The sequence below is a fragment of the Vulpes vulpes genome, chromosome 13, assembly GCF_048418805.1.
Source record: "Vulpes vulpes isolate BD-2025 chromosome 13, VulVul3, whole genome shotgun sequence".
Lineage (NCBI taxonomy): Eukaryota > Metazoa > Chordata > Mammalia > Carnivora > Canidae > Vulpes > Vulpes vulpes.
The window spans coordinates 51,838,385-51,854,936 of record NC_132792.1 but is presented as its reverse complement, the minus strand read 5'-3'; the positions used below and the strand labels follow the sequence as shown (position 1 = coordinate 51,854,936).

Here is a 16,552-nt window from a genome sequence, read left to right as displayed (position 1 = left end):
TAAGAAGAGACTCCCTCTCACTTTCTAATCATTAGCCATGGTTCCACTAGATCTAGAAAGCTCTTGAGATATGGGGACATAGCTGATGCTACACTGTTAAAATTTTTTGCCCATTATTTAAGAAAATAGGATGATTTCCAGGGTAAGTTGAGTTTCAGAAGACAGGTCTAAACAAATTTTTGGATCTAGGCCGCACTCAATGTTTCTAATGTTTTATAATTGTCTCCCCACAGATAATTTACTGGGTGCATTTAAGCAAGAATTACGCTAACTAGTGTACCCCAAATGGGTTAACCTCAATATTGATTTCCTCTGCCCTCAGGGTCATCGAGCAGGATCTGAATCAGCCTGAGCTCCCAAGATGGCTGTCTCTGGCATTGAGTAGCATCTTAAGTTTATCTAAATGTGTTACTTAATGTGTGCCAAGATGTGAAAAAGTTTAGGAAGTTCTGCCTTTAAGAGTTCAGCGTTTCACCAGGTTGTCTCGGTATATATGGAAATACCCAGCAAATTCACTGAAACTCAGGCAAGTACTCTTGATCCAGGCCACATCACAATGGCTGCCCCCAAAAGCTCATTGTCCTTCAACCCATGTGCCTTTGTTGCTACTGTTCAAGCTTGAGTTAGTATAGCTGCTCACTATAACACAGACAGCCTCAAGGATATGGCTCAGACTCTTGTCCAGCACTGGTTGCTGATGATGTTATTTCTGCTAATTCTTTTTCACCCAACACGACAGTCCCTTCTTTCCATTGCAACCTCTGTTAAAGATTATCCACCCTGAGGGGCCTGGGCGGCTCAGTTGGTTGAGCGTCTGACTCTTGGTTTCGGTTCAGGTCATCATTTCAGGATGGTGAGATGGAGCCCTGCACTGGAGTCTCGCTCAGTACAGAGTTTGCTTGGGTTTCCCTCTCTTTCTCTGCCCTTGCCCCCTGCTCTCTTTCTCTCTCAAATAGATAAATCTTTTAAAAAACAAAAACCAAACAAACAAAAAAGATTCTCCATGCTGAAATCACCTTTTAGATGCACTTGAATAATCTATTCCTTAAGGCTCAAGCTTGCTACCAGTTTGTTGCAAACCTAGACCGATAATAGTCCCCTTTCTCTTCCAGACCATAGTACAGAAGCCAGCCCATTAATCCTTTTTCCTCCTATCCTAATGATGAATTATCCCTGTAGGATCTGTTCATCCTTTCTAGCTCTCTTCCTAGCCCAGTCCAGAGTTTGACCCTCAAAGAGAAAGTGTGTGTGTGTGTGTGTGTGTGTGTGTGTGTGTGTGTGCAGCCTTACAAGGGAGCAATGAGATCTTGTTAAGTATGGATGTTCTTTTTTTTTTTTTTTTTAATAATTTTTTTGATTTTTATTTATTTATGATAGTCACAGAGAGAGAGAGAGAGAGAGAGAGAGAGGCAGAGACACAGGCAGAGGGAGAAGCAGGCTCCATGCCCTGGGAGCCTGACGTGGGATTCGATCCCGGGTGTCCAGGATCGCGCCCTGGGCCAAAGGCAGGCGCCAAACCGCTGCGCCACCCAGGGATCCCAAGTATGGATGTTCTATCATAAATATTGCTATACCATTCACCATCACCTGGGAAACAAATATTATTGGATTATTTGAGGTTTGCATTTTTTTGGTCTCTGCTTTTGGGTTTGAGGAAACAGCATGCCTCCAGTTAGAACACTGTTAGTTGATGATTATATGGAACTAGAGTTGCACAAGTACCATGAGTTTTGGGATCAAAGAAGAGAGCTTCTTGAGGAGGTCCTGACTTTCGGTGAGTTATGTGTTTTCCCTCTCCTTCCCTTTCTCCCACTTCCTTATTTTTTAAACCAGTTGTATACCGACTGATAATGAGTTTTGGAGAAGCTGGATGCATGTCATCTTCTAAAGAAACCAGAAAGACAGGTGTTCTTCCATTACAAATACTATCTTGAAGACCAAGTAACCCAAAAAGATAACTGGCTTGCTGGGTAATTATTACCAGAAAGGAACATTAGAGCTCAGTTGTTCTTGCTATCAGCTTTCTCAACTTTTATTGCTTGCCATAACTGGTTGTTTCACCTTTAACTGGCTTATAAGTAATGATTTCATGTTAACAGGTCTCTTCATTAATCTATCTTGGAGTCATTTTTCAGGGGTTTTATGGTGAAAGAAATGCCAGGAAGCAGCAGTACTTAGTGCAGGGTGTTGTATGAGTGGTTTACTAAAAACAATTCCTTGTTATTGACAAGGAGGTTTGGATACAGTTGCTTTAAAAATTGCCCAGGCTATAAATATGAATTAGAGCTCTAGAGATTGTCTGCCCATTCTTCTGTCTAGTGGATATGAGTTGGCATTCTGGTAAGACCTAACACCCTATTCATCTCCTCAACCTTCACAAAATCCTCTTCAGGTTCATTGTCTCTTGGCAAAATCAAGTCACTGGAGAGCAGATACTTACTGGTACATAGCTATACAGCAGGTACCAGCTCATTATCACTCAACAGTTGAGAAAACCAATATACTTGTAGAGTACTTGAAGAAAACTCAGTCCATTCATGCTTAATGATAGTCTACAATTTATTCATGGACCAAGCCAGGCCAAAAGAGAGCTGGGTCCCATCACGTCAATTAACATGAGACATTAAAGGCCTCTGAACAAGGGGAGATCCCTAACCCAGATTCAAAATGGAAGAGGGGAAGGTTTTCCCAAGGAAGTGACTTCTAAGGCAAGACCTGAAATATAAGTAGGCATAGTAGCAAGGCAAAGAAAGAAGATGTGAAAGAAAGCCAAGAGGTGAGAAAGAGAGCACAGAACATTGAAGGAACTGAGGACAATTCAGTGAGGCTAGAGCTTAGAGTGTAAAGGAGGAAGTGGCAAGAGGGCAATTAGGCAGGAGCCAGATTGTACAGAGACATAAAACTATGTCAAAGATCTGAACTTTGTCCTATCGGCAATGGGAGCCACTGAAAAGTCTTATGCAAAGGAGGTGACAAGCTGAGATGTACCTGTTTGAAAAATCATTCTAAAAAAAAAATAAAAAGAATTTTAAAAAAAGAAAGAAAAATCATTCTAGTTGCACTGCAGTGATAGAGGAGACCGTTGGGAAAGACAAGGCCGGAAGGTAGAAGACCACTTGGTAATGTCCTGGTAATCCAGGAAGGAGGCAAGAGTAGTTGGAGAGAAGTTGTTTTATCTGTTGTGGGGTACACTATCTAGGGACCCAGGAGCTCCTACGGTCACAACCTCTCACTTGGCTGCACCTGCTTTTTTTTTTTTGAAAAATAAGAATCACTCAGAGTGGTCTTTTTATTATTTTTAAGATTTTATTGATTTATTTATATAAGAGAGAGCATGCAAGAGTGGGCATATACATACCCAAGCAAGGGGAGGCATAGAGGGGGAGGGAGAGGGAGAGAAAGAATCTTAAGCAGACTTTTGACCCATGAGATCATGCCCTGAGCTGAAATGAAGAGTCAGACGCTAAAGTGCTCAACTGATTGAACCACCCAAGTGCTCCCAGAGTGGTCTTTAAAAAAAAAAACAAAACAAAACCCCCAATACTTAGAAACCACACAAATTACAGGCAACTTAACTTTGTTAGGGATTTTTTTTTTTAATTTTTATTTATTTATGATAGTCACACAGAGAGAGAGAGAGAGGCAGAGACATAGGCAGAGGGAGAAGCAGGCTCCATGCACCGGGAGCCCGATGTGGGATTCGATCCCAGGTCTCCAGGATCGCGCCCTGGGCCAAAGGCAGGCGCCAAACTGCTGCGCCACCCAGGGATCCCATGTTAGGGATTTCTATTCTCAAGGAAACATTCCACTTTCCCATATTATTTTTTTAATTGGAGTTAACTTTTACGTAGTATTTACAGGATACTCAGGATAAACACAAGTTCCATAATTTGACAATTTAGGAGCCACTTTTGATTCCTGTGTCTCCATTATTCCTTTATCTGTCACATCTGAGCAATCACTGAGTCCTGTAGACTCTGTGTCACACTTTCTACTTTCTTTTCCACCTCCCAATCCCCCACCCCCACACCCTGCACCATTATAGTCTGGATCATATTATCTTTCACTTCCAAAGCCCCCTAACTGATTTTCCTTTCTTTATGTTGCCCTTTCTACCTACTGCCAGCCAGTGGTCCTTTCACATGTAAACCAATCCCCTCCCAACATTCTTTCAAAGCCCACAAAGACTCCTCAGGTCCTTGAGATAAAAGTAGGTCTTACTTTGCCTCCTGCTCTAGACTCATTTTATACTGCTCTACTCTTGCGCTCTCCTAAAGGTTTCCTGAACTTTGGTCTCTTACAGCTATACTCTGGTCCCAGGATTCACAAAAGCCATTCCTTGAAATGACTTGACATGCAGCATATTGTCTCTTTTTTTCTGGCTATCTCCTCATCCTGCCCAGCTCTCAGTCTGAACCTCTGCTCTTCAGTCCATCTTTCATAATTCCAAGATTTGGCTAAGTTTCTCTGTTATGTTTTTATTAGTATCTTTAATTGTCCTATCACAATCTTCAGTATACGTTGTTAATTCTTCTCTAAGTGTATCTTTCTCCTGGCTGACCAGTCCTGTCTTATTCCCTTCACATATTTCCTGGTATATAGAACAGAAAAGCATGTTTCAAACTTAAAAAAGAATTATAAAACAATCTTGAAAAAGAACGAAGTTGGAGGACCCCTATACTTTCCAATTTCAAAACTAAAAGTAATGGTAATCAAGACAGTATGATAATGGCATAGGGATAGATATATAGCTTAATAGAATATAATTGAGAGTCCAGAAATAAGCCCCTGTATCTATATTTAATTGATTTTTTTATCAAGTGCACTAAGCCTACTCAATGGGCAAAAGATAGTCTTTTCAAAAAGTGAGATTAAGACAAGAAGATATCCACATGCAAAAGAATGAAGTTAAATGTCTACCTCATACCATATACAAAATTTAACTAAAAAATGGATCAAAGATCTAAACATACGAGCTGAAACTACAACATTCTTAGAAGAAAACATGAGTAAATCTTCATGACCTTGGATTTTGCAATGGTTTCTTTTCATTTTATTTTATTTTATTTTATTTTATTTTATTTTATTTTATTTTATTTTATTTTATTTTATTTTTTATAAATTTATTTTTTATTGGTGTTCAATTTGCCAACATATAGAATAACACCCAGTGTTCATCTGAAGTCAAGTGCCCACCTCAAGTGCCCCTCACCCAGTCACCACCCCCCCCACCTCTCCTTCCACCACCCCTAGTTCGTTTCCCAGAGTTAGGAGTCTTTCATGTTCTGTCTCCCTTTCTGATATTTCCCACTTATTGGCAATGGTTTCTTAGATGTGACACTAAAAGCATAAAATAAAAACATAAGAAATATTTTAAAAGCATAAAATAAAAATATAAAAAAGCATAAAATAAACATATAAAAATAAATATAAAATAAAAAATAAAAATAAAAAGGCATAAAATAATATAAAAAAATGAAAAGAAAAGATAACAGGACTTCTTTAAAATTAAAAACTTTTGTGCTTCAAAGGACAAATGAAGAAAGTGAAAAGACAATACACAAAATGGGAGATTTCTGCAAATTACATATCAGATAAGGAAATTGTATCTAGAATATACATATTTTTAAAACTTCTTATAACTCAATAATAAAAAAACAACCCAATTTTTAAAATGGGCAAAATATCTGAATAGACAGTTCTCCAAAGATGATATAAAGATGGCCAATAAGGACCTGAAAAGGTGCTTGATGTCATTAGTCATCAGGAAAATACAAATCAAACCCATGAAAAATTGCCATTTAATACCCACTAGGATGTCTGTAATCAAAAAGACAGATAGGGGGCATCCAGATGGCTCAGTTGGTTGAGTGTCCAATTCTTAGTTTGGCTCAGGTCAAGATCCTGGGGTTGTGAGATTGAACCCTGCATTGGACTCTGTACTCAGCTCTGAGTGTGCTTGAGATTCTCCTTCTCTCCCTCCCTCTCTGCCCCTTCCCTACTTGCATGCATGCACACGTTTCTCTCTCTCAAATAAATAAATAAAATCCTTTTAAAAAGACAGATAATAACAAGTGTGGGTGAGGATATGGAGAAATCAAACCCGTCACACACAGCTAGCAGGAATATAAAGTGGTAAAGATACTTTAGAAAACAGTTTGGCAATTCCTCAAGAAGTTTAACACAGAGTTATTGTATGATCCAGCAATTCCACTCTTAGAGAAATGAAAATACACATCCACACAAAAACTTGTATACAAATATTCATAGCAGCATTATTCATAACAGCAAAACAGTGAAACAATCCCAATACCCATTAACTGATAAATGGATACACAAAATGTGGTATATCCAAATAATGGAGTATCATTTGGCCTTAAAAAGAAACGAAGGTCTGATACATACTACAGTTTGAATGAACCCTGAGAACATTATGCCAAGCGCTAATAAGAAAAAGAAGCCAGTCACAAAAGACCACATATTATATGATTCCATTTATATGAAATGCCTGTAATATGCAAATTTGTAGAAATAAGGAATAGATTAGTATTTGCCTAGGGCTCGGAGAAATGGGAGGATTGGCTAACGATAGAACTAAAGGGCAAAGGGTTTTTTGGGGGGATGATGGAAATATTCTAAAATTGGCTGCAGCATTTGTTGTCGAACTTTATGAATATAATTTTTAAAAAAACGTTGAATTGTTCATGTTAAATGGGTGGGCAAATTGTATGGTGTGTAAATTATATCTCGATGAAGCTGGTACAAAAAAATGAATTATAAGTGGAGAAATGAAAATAACATATGGAAAGGAGGTGGAAAGGGGCCAGAGGTTAAGGGGGAAAAAGACAGAGGGGAAAAAAAGGGAAAACATTTTTTTTTAGGCTTCAGTTTCTATAGCCAGAGTGATAGCTCTTCATAGGGTATTCACACAGTGTTGGCAAGGCTTCCCCTGGCTGTGTTCAGACACTTCTCCAAGATTTGCTTACCTAAGAAATACTCATTTTGTTGGCAGCACTTCAGTTAGGCTCTTGGCCTCTTCTCTCCCTACATAAGACATCACCAAGAACAGATCTTTCCTCCAAGCAGAAAGATTTAAGAGAAGAGAGCTCTGCCCTGACAAGACTCTTGGTGGGGAACCATTCTGCCCTCCCCCACCCCCAGTAATCTAACTTAGCCCATGTAATGGATTTTGCCATATACATAGAGCGCCTCCTTACCCATGGTTACACCATTTTCCAGTGGCAGTCATCAACCAATGACTGACTGGTCAATACAGGTCCATAAAGGCCTGACCCCCTCTGCCCAACTCCAGACAATTAAAAAAGCTGGCCCAATGATGTCGTTCAACAGATGAATGGATAAAGAAGATGTGGTATAGAATGTGACTCAGCCATCCGAAAGGATGACTACATATCATTAACATACACATGGATGGAACTGGAGGGTACTATGCTTAGTGAAATAAAGCCAATAGAAGAAAAACAATTATTATTTGGTTTCACTCATATGGAATTTAAGAAACAGTGCAGAGGATCATAGGGGAAGGGAGGGAAAACTGAATGGGAAGAAATCAGAGAGGGAGACAAACCATGAGAGCACTTAACTCTGGAAAACAAAGGGTTGCAGAAGGGGAGGTTGGTTGGGGGGATGGGTGACAGGCACTAAGGAGGAACATGATGAGATGAGCACTGGGTGTTATACTATAGTTGGCAAATTGAATTTAAATAAAAAAAAAATTTTTTTTTTTTAAGTTGGCCCAGCTTCAGAGTCCCTCTGCTGTTGACTGAAGCCTCTGGGGTGAGTGCATCCCAGCCTAGCTCCCCCTTGGCCTGAGTCGGTTTCCTTCACTGCCCTCCTCGGTGCGGATCCCAAGTCCATTCTATTAAACATCCACATGCTGATTTCCATCTCAGTGTCTGCTTGTCTGTCATTTCTGGATCTCTTTCCCTTGATTCATCTACTGGTCATGGATCATATTTCCTGCTTCTTTTTATGAATGATAATTTTTGATTGGCTCCTAGTTGTTGAATTTTTGTAGTTCAACAAACTACAAAATGATGTATGTAGTTATGATGTATGTAGGTATGATGGATTTTGTTGTAGTCCCTTAAGGAGTTTTGAACTTTGTTTTATCATGCAATTAAGTTGCCTGTGGATCAGCAGGCATATGAAGGACTTCTGGAATAATGGATATTGTTCTTCTCTTTTTAAGCTCTGGGTGCTGGTCACATGGGTGTGTTTATTTTGTTAAGACTTATTGAACTTATGATTTGTGTATTTTTCTGCATATAGGGTACACTAACATATATCCCACTTTAATAAAGTTACGTAAAAAAATATAATGAGAAGAGAACATCTGCCTGCCTCCTTGTCCTTTACTTGATCCTCCCCAGATGATGAAGAGGGGCTTCTGTGTTTGTGACTGTGAAGACCTGACTTAGCATGGCTCCATTTTTAATTCTTCCAGGTGGCTGTAAAATGGTTGTATTTTGGTTCATTTTTCCACTTCTATCTTACGGTAAATATAGTGACATCAGGTATAGCTGCTTTCTAAAAGGCCCATTCCTCTCTCCCTGCTACTAGCGCTCAAGGCACATGCACTCAAAGGGGGGTGATTCTGAGTGAGTTTTCAGAATCTCTCCCAGGTTAAGTCATCCCATGATCTTGGCTTGGAATGGACTGGGTTGTGACCAAAAACTCAAGCTATTGTCCTTGATTCAGTTTTGCCAATCACAAGATGGATAATTTTATCTCTATTCCAGACTTCGATATCTCTTTCTTTATTGGTTTGAAATTCACAAGGAAAAGAGAAAAGTATTTTTTAGAGTGCCCGAGAAACCCCAATAAGACCTAAAATGCAAATCAGATATCGTATTAAGAAATGAGATTTGACATATTTGACCCTTCCATGTGACTAAAATTTGAATTTCATTTTAAAACGTGAAAATAATGATGTGTCTTTTTCTGAACCACTGGAGTTGAAATTTTACACATGGATAAGTTCCACTGATTTCACATGATTAATTGCTCATTAAGATGGTTACCGTAGCAACTACTACATCAAATAACAGTTTTATAACTTTAACACACAGAGAAACTTCTTAAAGTACTCAATAGCATTAAGTAAAAAATGCTACCTTGGGGCACCTGGGTGCCTCAGTTGGTTGAGTGTCCAACTCTTGGTTTCAGCTCAGGTCATGATCTCAGGGTTGTGGGATCAAGCCCCATGTGAGGCTCTGTGCTCAGTGTGGAGTCTGCTTGAGATCCTCTCCCTCTGTTTCTTCTCCCCTGTATGTTCTTGCTCTCTCTCTCAAATAAATAAATAAAATAGGGACGCCTGGGTGGCTCAGCGGTTGAGCGTCTGCCTTTGGCTCAGAGTATGATGAGTCCCATATTGGGCTCCTGCGGGAGCCTGCTTCTCTCTCTGCCTGTGTCTCTGCCTCTCTCATAAATAAATAAACAAAATCTTTTAAAAAGTTAAAATTAAAAAGATAAAATCAATCTTAAAAAGAGTAAAAAGTGATACCTTTACTAGCTTACTAAAATTTTCACATATCAAATAAAAATTGCCTATCGAGTATGAAATTCTCAAAACTATAGGTGTGACATACACAATATATAATTATACTCTTAGAGCTGAGTGGGCTGCTCTTATGACTTGTGGTGTAATATCCACAGATTTTATTTGATCTTTTCCAAGCAACAGAAAAAAGGATGCTGTTGACCTAAACATGCAGTATAAACTTCTATAAATATGCTGTCAATACAATAATTCCATTTCTATAAATATTTATTTTGCCAATCACACTACTAGAATTTTGAGATATAAATCTGTAAAGTAAAACATGGCCCAACATCTTAAGAAATTTAAGAACAGCAGTCAGGTTGGAACCATGCACTTATTCATTCATTCAATAAATATAAAGCACTTACATTGTGCCAGGTAATTTTCTAAGAGAGGGAGTAGGGAGGGGTACACAGTGAGCAAAACGAGCAAAAAACTCTGTACTTATGGGAATTTATATTCTAATGGGAAAAAAGAAATAAGAAGCACATAAAAAATAACATTTATCAAGCTATAAAAAGTGCTACCAAGAAGAACAAAGCAGAGAAGAGGAATAAGATGTGTGTGTGTGTGTGTGTGTGTGTGTGTGTGTTGTGGGGGGCACGGTTGTAATTTTTTCTTTGGTCACAGAAAATGGAAATATATTTAAAACCATGGGCAGCCCAGGTGGCTCAGGGGTTTAGCACCGCCTTCAGCCCAGGGCATGATCCTGGGGACCCGGGATCGAGTCCCATGTTGGGCTTCCTGCATGGGGCCTGCTTCTCCCTCTGCCTGTGTCTCTGCCTCTCTCTTTCTCTGTGTCTCTCATGAATAAATAAAAATCTTTAAAAAATAAAAATAAAAAAAATAAAACCAATGAGCTGGGCTCCATTCAAATGATCTCAGTTTCGCCGGCAGCATTGAAAGCATGCATCATGGTAGGTCTAGTCTAGGGTTTGCCTTCTTCCCTTGTCGGGGTGTCGACTTTGGGCACATCAAGGTAGGAGAGTCTCTTCACAGCTGTCTGGATGTGCCCTTGACGACCACAGTGAGCACTGTGTTTTGTTGCTCTCCATTTCTTCATGACCTACTCAGAAGCGAAGGGCCGCCGATGGGGGCGTGGTGGTTGGGCTTACTCTTCCCAGGGCACTCTTCTGAAGGTACATGACTTGCCTTCAGAGTTGCAGTGTTCTGGGCCACTAGAAGGTAGAAGATGTCTAGATCTTTCTCTTCTTTTGGCTATTGACTTCTTTCTGCGTAGCTTTCGTGGCTTTAAAAGCCTTCTCTTTTGCTTCAGTTTTAGGAAAACTTCTTTGCTTTCTGAATCATTTTTTACAAGACACAGTTATAACTTCAGGTAGTCAAGAAAGGCTCTAGAGAGAATATAGTATTTATTTATTATTTTTAAAGATTTTATTCATTTATTCATGAGAGAGAGAGAGAGAGAGAGGCAGAGACACAGGCAGAGGGAGAAGCAGGCCCCATGCAGGGAGCCCGATGTAGGACTCCATTCTGGGACTCCAGGATCACGCCCTGGGCCAAAGGCAGGCGCAATAAACCGCTGAGCCACCCAGGGATCCCCTGAGAATATAGTATGTAGACAAAGACTTGAAGGTGGTGAGAGAGGTGGCGTGCAGATACGTGGAGCATGTGGAAAGGCCCCGGGGGTGGAAGTGTGCCTGGTGTGTTACAGGTATGTGAGGTAGACCTAAAACACAGACTTAGGATATAAAGTACTTGTGGTTAAAAAGCACTCCCAAGAAAAGAATGCTTAGACTTCACTTTGTATAACTAACCCATAAAAAGTTCTTTTAACTAAAGTATCTCAATTGTATTTATAAAGTATCTATTTAATCAAGATGACCATAAGTTAGAAAAGTTATTATGTCCATTTTATGCATTTCAGGGGAGAAGATAAAGAAGAAAAAAAAAGTTAAGCAATGTGATTAAGAGCATGAGCATGGAAATTACTTTGCCTGAGTTAAAAATCCCAACCGTGGGGGCACCTGGGTGGCTCAATTAAGCGATTAACCGGCTGCCTTCAGCTCAGGTCACGGCCCCAGGGTCCTGAGATTGGGTGCCACTTCGGGCTCTCAACTAGAAGCCTGCTTCTCCCTCTGCCTCCCTCTCCCCTTACTTGTATGCTCTCTCTCTGTCGAATAAATAAATAAAATATTTTTAAAAAAATCTCTTTATTTTTTTTTAATTTATTATTATTATTATTTATTTATGATAGTCACAGAGAGGGAGAGGGAGAGAGAGAGAGGCAGAGACACAGGCAGAGGGAGAAGCAGGCTCCATGCACCGGGAGCCTGATGTGGGATTTGATCCCGGGTCTCCAGGATCGCGCCCTGGGCCAATGGCAGGCGCCGAACCGCTGCGCCACCCAGGGATCCCTTTAAAAATCTCTTTAAAATGTGGATTCTGGGGTGCCCGTTGATTTCTGTGCCTATAACAATCTGAGGCTGGCCCACAGACCACACTGTCCAATCGTGGTTGTAAAGCTTTTAGAACAATGCCTGTCACACGGTGGGCACTAAATAAATTTGGCTATTATGCTTGCATGCCCTTTAGCTGGCAGGGAAGTGAGATGAAAAAGACAACAATTTCCCCCCTTCCCTTTTCTTTTTTTTCTTGTTTAAAAATTAATTAATTAATTAATTAATTATCTATCATCTATCTAAGAGACAGAGACTGAGGTGGGACAGAGAGCAGGAGGGGAGGAGCAGCAGAAGCAGGCTCTCCAGCAGAGGGAGGCCTTAGTGGGGCTCGATCCCAGGACCCTGGGGTCATGACCTGAGCCAACTGCAGGCACTGAAGGCCTGAAGCACCCAGGCTCCCCTCCCTCCTTTTCTATCAGGTGTTTCCTGAAGACACCGCCTTCTTGAGCGGAATTCTCCTGGATTTGAGCTCCAGCGAGGAGTGCGGATGTGGAGAATACGGTTCTCATGTTTTCAAATCTGCGAGCGCAGCGCAGGGTCCCTCCGGTGTGATGTAAGCCCTCGGCACGGTAGGCGCCCAAGAAACGTCCAGGCCGGCTCAATAAATCATCCCTCTGGGGACGCACGGTGCTGCAGGAGTTTGCTTGCCTTTTGCTGCAGTGGCCCGTGCTCAGGTTATCATCCAAGAACCGGCAACTGTGCCCCAAAACCCGGGGTCGGCGGCGCCCTGCGGACCGACGCCACCCCCCACGCCCGCGCCCGCGGCCCGGCTTTACGTGCCCACGGCGCCCTCTACTGCCCGAGGGCGCAACCCTGCGCGCACACCCAGTCCCCACACCTGCAAATCCCAATTCAGAAAACCCGATCCTCAGGCGAGGGCTTTGCACCTGCCTTTCAAGGAGAGAGGACGGCGGTGTAGCAGGTGTCCACGCCAGGAGGAGCTCTGGGCTGCTAGGGAGCCCACCAAGACCCCGAGAGGGGAGGGGAGGGGAGGCGAGGGGAGGGGATGTGGGGAAGAGAAGGGAGGGGAGGGGAGCTGGTTGCAGTGAGTTGCCAGAGAAAGGGAGGGGAGGGGAGGTGGGGAGGGGAGGGGAGGGGAGGGGAGGAGAGTTGCAGTGTGTTGCCAGAGGAAGGGAAGGGAGGGGAGGTGGGGAGGAGAGGGGAGGGAGGGGAGGAGAGCTGGTTGCAGTGTGTTGCCAGAGGAAGGGGGGGAGGTGGAGAGGGGAGGGGAGGGGAGGGGAGGAAAGGAGGGGGGAGGCGGTTGCAGTGTGTTGCCAGACCCCTGTCCTTCCTTCCGAGCACTCATTTACTCTATTCACCCCCACTTTTCCCCCACTAACTAGCCTGGTGTTCATTGTCCTCCTCCTTAAGGTTAGTGTCAGCCCTTTCCGCCTGCCTGCGCCCTCCTTCACCTGCCCTACCAGGATTCTCCTTGGGAGAAATACAGGGAGCCCCCCTGCCTGCTGAGCAGGAGCAGCTCTTCCTTCCCAGTGGTCGGATCCTTTCATTTGTGGCACCATCTTACCTTGTTTTCCATGCCTTTGATATAGTCACAGAGCTGTGCAACTGTCCTGTAATCTGATCTTACTTATTTTTTTTTTAAGATTTTATTTATTTGAGAAAGAGAGCGCACCAGTGGGGGGGAGGGGCAGAGGGAGAGGGAGAAGCAGACACCGCGCTGAGCAGGGAGCCTGATGTGGGGCTCCATCCCAGGACCTCAGGATCATGAGCTGAGCCAAAGACAGATGCTCAACCGATGGAGCCACCCAGTCGCCCCTCCATAATCTGATTTCTAGAGCACTTTCATCATCTCAAAGGAAATTCCTCGCGCATTACCATTTGCCTGCCCCATTTCCCCCACACCCCTCAGCCCTAGGCAACCATTAATCTACTTCCCGTCCATAAATCTGACTGCTCTACACATTTCATAGAAATGGAGTCATACGAGATATGGTCTCTTCTGAATGACTTGGTTCACCAACACGGTTTCAAGCTGTAGCTGGAAGTCCTCTCTACTGCTGAATCATGTCCCACTGTCTGGATGTACAGTATCTTATCCATGTGCCAGTTTATGGACATTTGGGTTGTTTCCACTTTTTAGCTATATTATACATCGTGCTGCTATGAATATTCACATATTTTTTATCTGGTTGTATGGTTCAATTCTGCTTGGGTAGACACCTAGCAATGGAATTATTGGGCCAGACGGTAACTTCATGTTTAACATTTAGAAGGAATGTGTGTGTGGGGGGGTCCTATTCCTTCATCTTCAAGTGGAACTTCATAATCCGCCCCCACCTAAGAATAAAGAAATATTAAGGGGGAAGTTTTTGTTCCCCTGACACTATGTATTAGAATTACGGTCAGGAGGTTTCTAACAGGCAAAGTAGTCAGGCTTGATTCTTGAAGAACAAAAGCCCAAGTCTTAACCCAGAGAAGTGTTCTTCTATATTACTCACCTCTTGAGACCGTCTGATCTTTTCTTTCTTGGCCGTTCTGAACATGACCACCAGCATGCTTTCACACTCCTTGGAAGCATTTTTTTCTGACCCACCACTTTGAGTTAGTCCTACTTGGAGTTGTATGATTTCTAGGCCTTCCTGGAAGTAAGCAGAGTAGTCATGTTTGGTTTATTTACTTACTATTTTCAACATAGGAATTGAATTCAGGGGCACCTGGGTGGCTCAGTGGTTGAGCATCTGCCTTTGGCTCAGGACGTGATCCCGAGGTTGTGGGATCAAGTCTCGCATCGGGCTCCCAGCAGGGAGCCTGCTTCTCCCCCGGCCTGTGTCTATGCCTCTCTCTGTGTCTCTCATGAGTAAATAAATAAAATCTTAAAAAAAAAAAAAGGAATTGAACTCATAACTCTGAGATCAAGACCTGAGTTGGACACTTGGGACACCTGGGTGGCTCGGTTGTTAAGCATCTGCCTTCGGCTCAGCTCATGATCCCAGGGTCCTGGGATCGAGCCCCACGTTGGGCTCCCTGCTCAGTGGGGGAGTCTGCTTCTCCCTCTCCCTCTACTGTCCACCCCACCCCACCCCGCTTGTGTTCTCTTTCTGTCAAATAAATGTTTAAAAAAGAGTTGGACACTTAAGCGATTGAGCCACCCAGGAGCCCCTAGCGACGTCTGGTGTCTCAAAGCCATAATATTCATGTAACCAAATAACCAAGAATTTCTCCCCATGCAGCAGAGTGGAGACAACAGTAGAAAGATGACAGAGTTCCTGTTTTGGAGAAGTTTATAGTTCTGTTGGGGAGAAAAATAAGATCATAACTCAAAATATTACACGAGTGCCCAAATATCTTCAGCGTTGCATTGTCCTAGGGCCGTGACAGCCAAACATTTCCAAGCCATGACAAACGTAGACTATGATATCTGTATAGAGACAGGAATAAGTGTGTTGGGACTCTGGGATGTCCAGGCACCCCCAACCTCCCTGAAGTGGGTCACTACCTCCACTCACTTATAACCCACTGTGGGGCATACTGGTGTGACCGCATACTCATGGTAAACTTTGGCCCTTTGGATAAATTCCACACTTTTTTGCTTGGCATTCAAGGCCCTCAGCACCCTGGCCTTCATCTACCTTCCTTTTACACAGAGAGGAGAGAGAGAGAGAGGTAGAGGGAGAAGCAAGCTCCATGCAGGGAGCCTGATGTGGGACTCGATCCTGGGACTCCAGGATCATGCTCTGGGCCAATGGCAGGCACCAAACTGCTGAGCCATCCAGGCACCCCTTTACTACAATTTTTAAACAGCAGTTCATTTTCTATCACTTATTCTAAAGCCTGCCCAGACCGCTCTTGAGATCCCAGGCACCCCCAGGACCACAGGCTGACCACCTCAATCCCAGCATCTTCAGTGACCTGAAGCCTCATACTATAGTTTCTTGTTTTTCTCCTAACATGGCCAAAAGATGTTGACTCAAAAAGGAAATTATAGACTTTAAACAATATATTACAGAAATGTAGAGAAACCAGGAGGGAAATGATGCTGATATGGTAAATGCTCCTGAATTTCCTCTGGGTCATCTGTGCACTGAGGCCGGGCCAGGGAGACCAGTGTAAAGAGGAGGGATGACATTTTAGCTGGGGAAGAACGGGACCAAGAGCTTGACCCCTTTCCTTTTTACTTCAAATTCCTTAAACTTTGTTTGATGGAGAAAACGGGCCTGGTAGGAAGCCCCTGGGTGGGGTGACGGAGGCAGGTAGTATGGTGGCCTCTGCACCCAAGAGTTGGGATCAGAAAAGGATTGGGGGGGTTGGATCTGCAGCTGTCCATGGAACCTACACCCCCTTTTCCATGTGCCTCCTGAGAGCTGCGTTGAAAATGCTGTAAGGCCAGGATCGCTAGCCAACTTGGCTGGGTGAGACACTGAGGGAAGTAGCGTGCCACCTGCCCACGTCAAGAAAATACTGCTTTGCTTTGTGTGAGTGGTGGCTATTGCCACTGGGCAGGAAGCTAGGCCCCAGCAGCCTCTCCCCACACTTGTCAGACCTCATCAGCCACATCAGGCCTCTGGCTTCAGTAGTGATGGTGGCGGCGGCAGTACCGTGAAGCATC

At 43.0% G+C, this 16,552-nt stretch overlaps 1 long non-coding RNA gene across 1 annotated transcript in view; it reads right to left on the bottom strand.

Moving 5' to 3' along the window:
- The window catches only part of LOC112930580 (uncharacterized), a 69,534-nt gene that overhangs the window by 28,941 nt on the left and 24,041 nt on the right, over nt 1-16,552 (bottom strand). The window contains exon 5 of the long non-coding RNA XR_011996616.1: nt 14,445-14,585. This is a non-coding gene — a long non-coding RNA (uncharacterized lncRNA). The remainder of the gene's footprint in view (nt 1-14,444; nt 14,586-16,552) is intronic.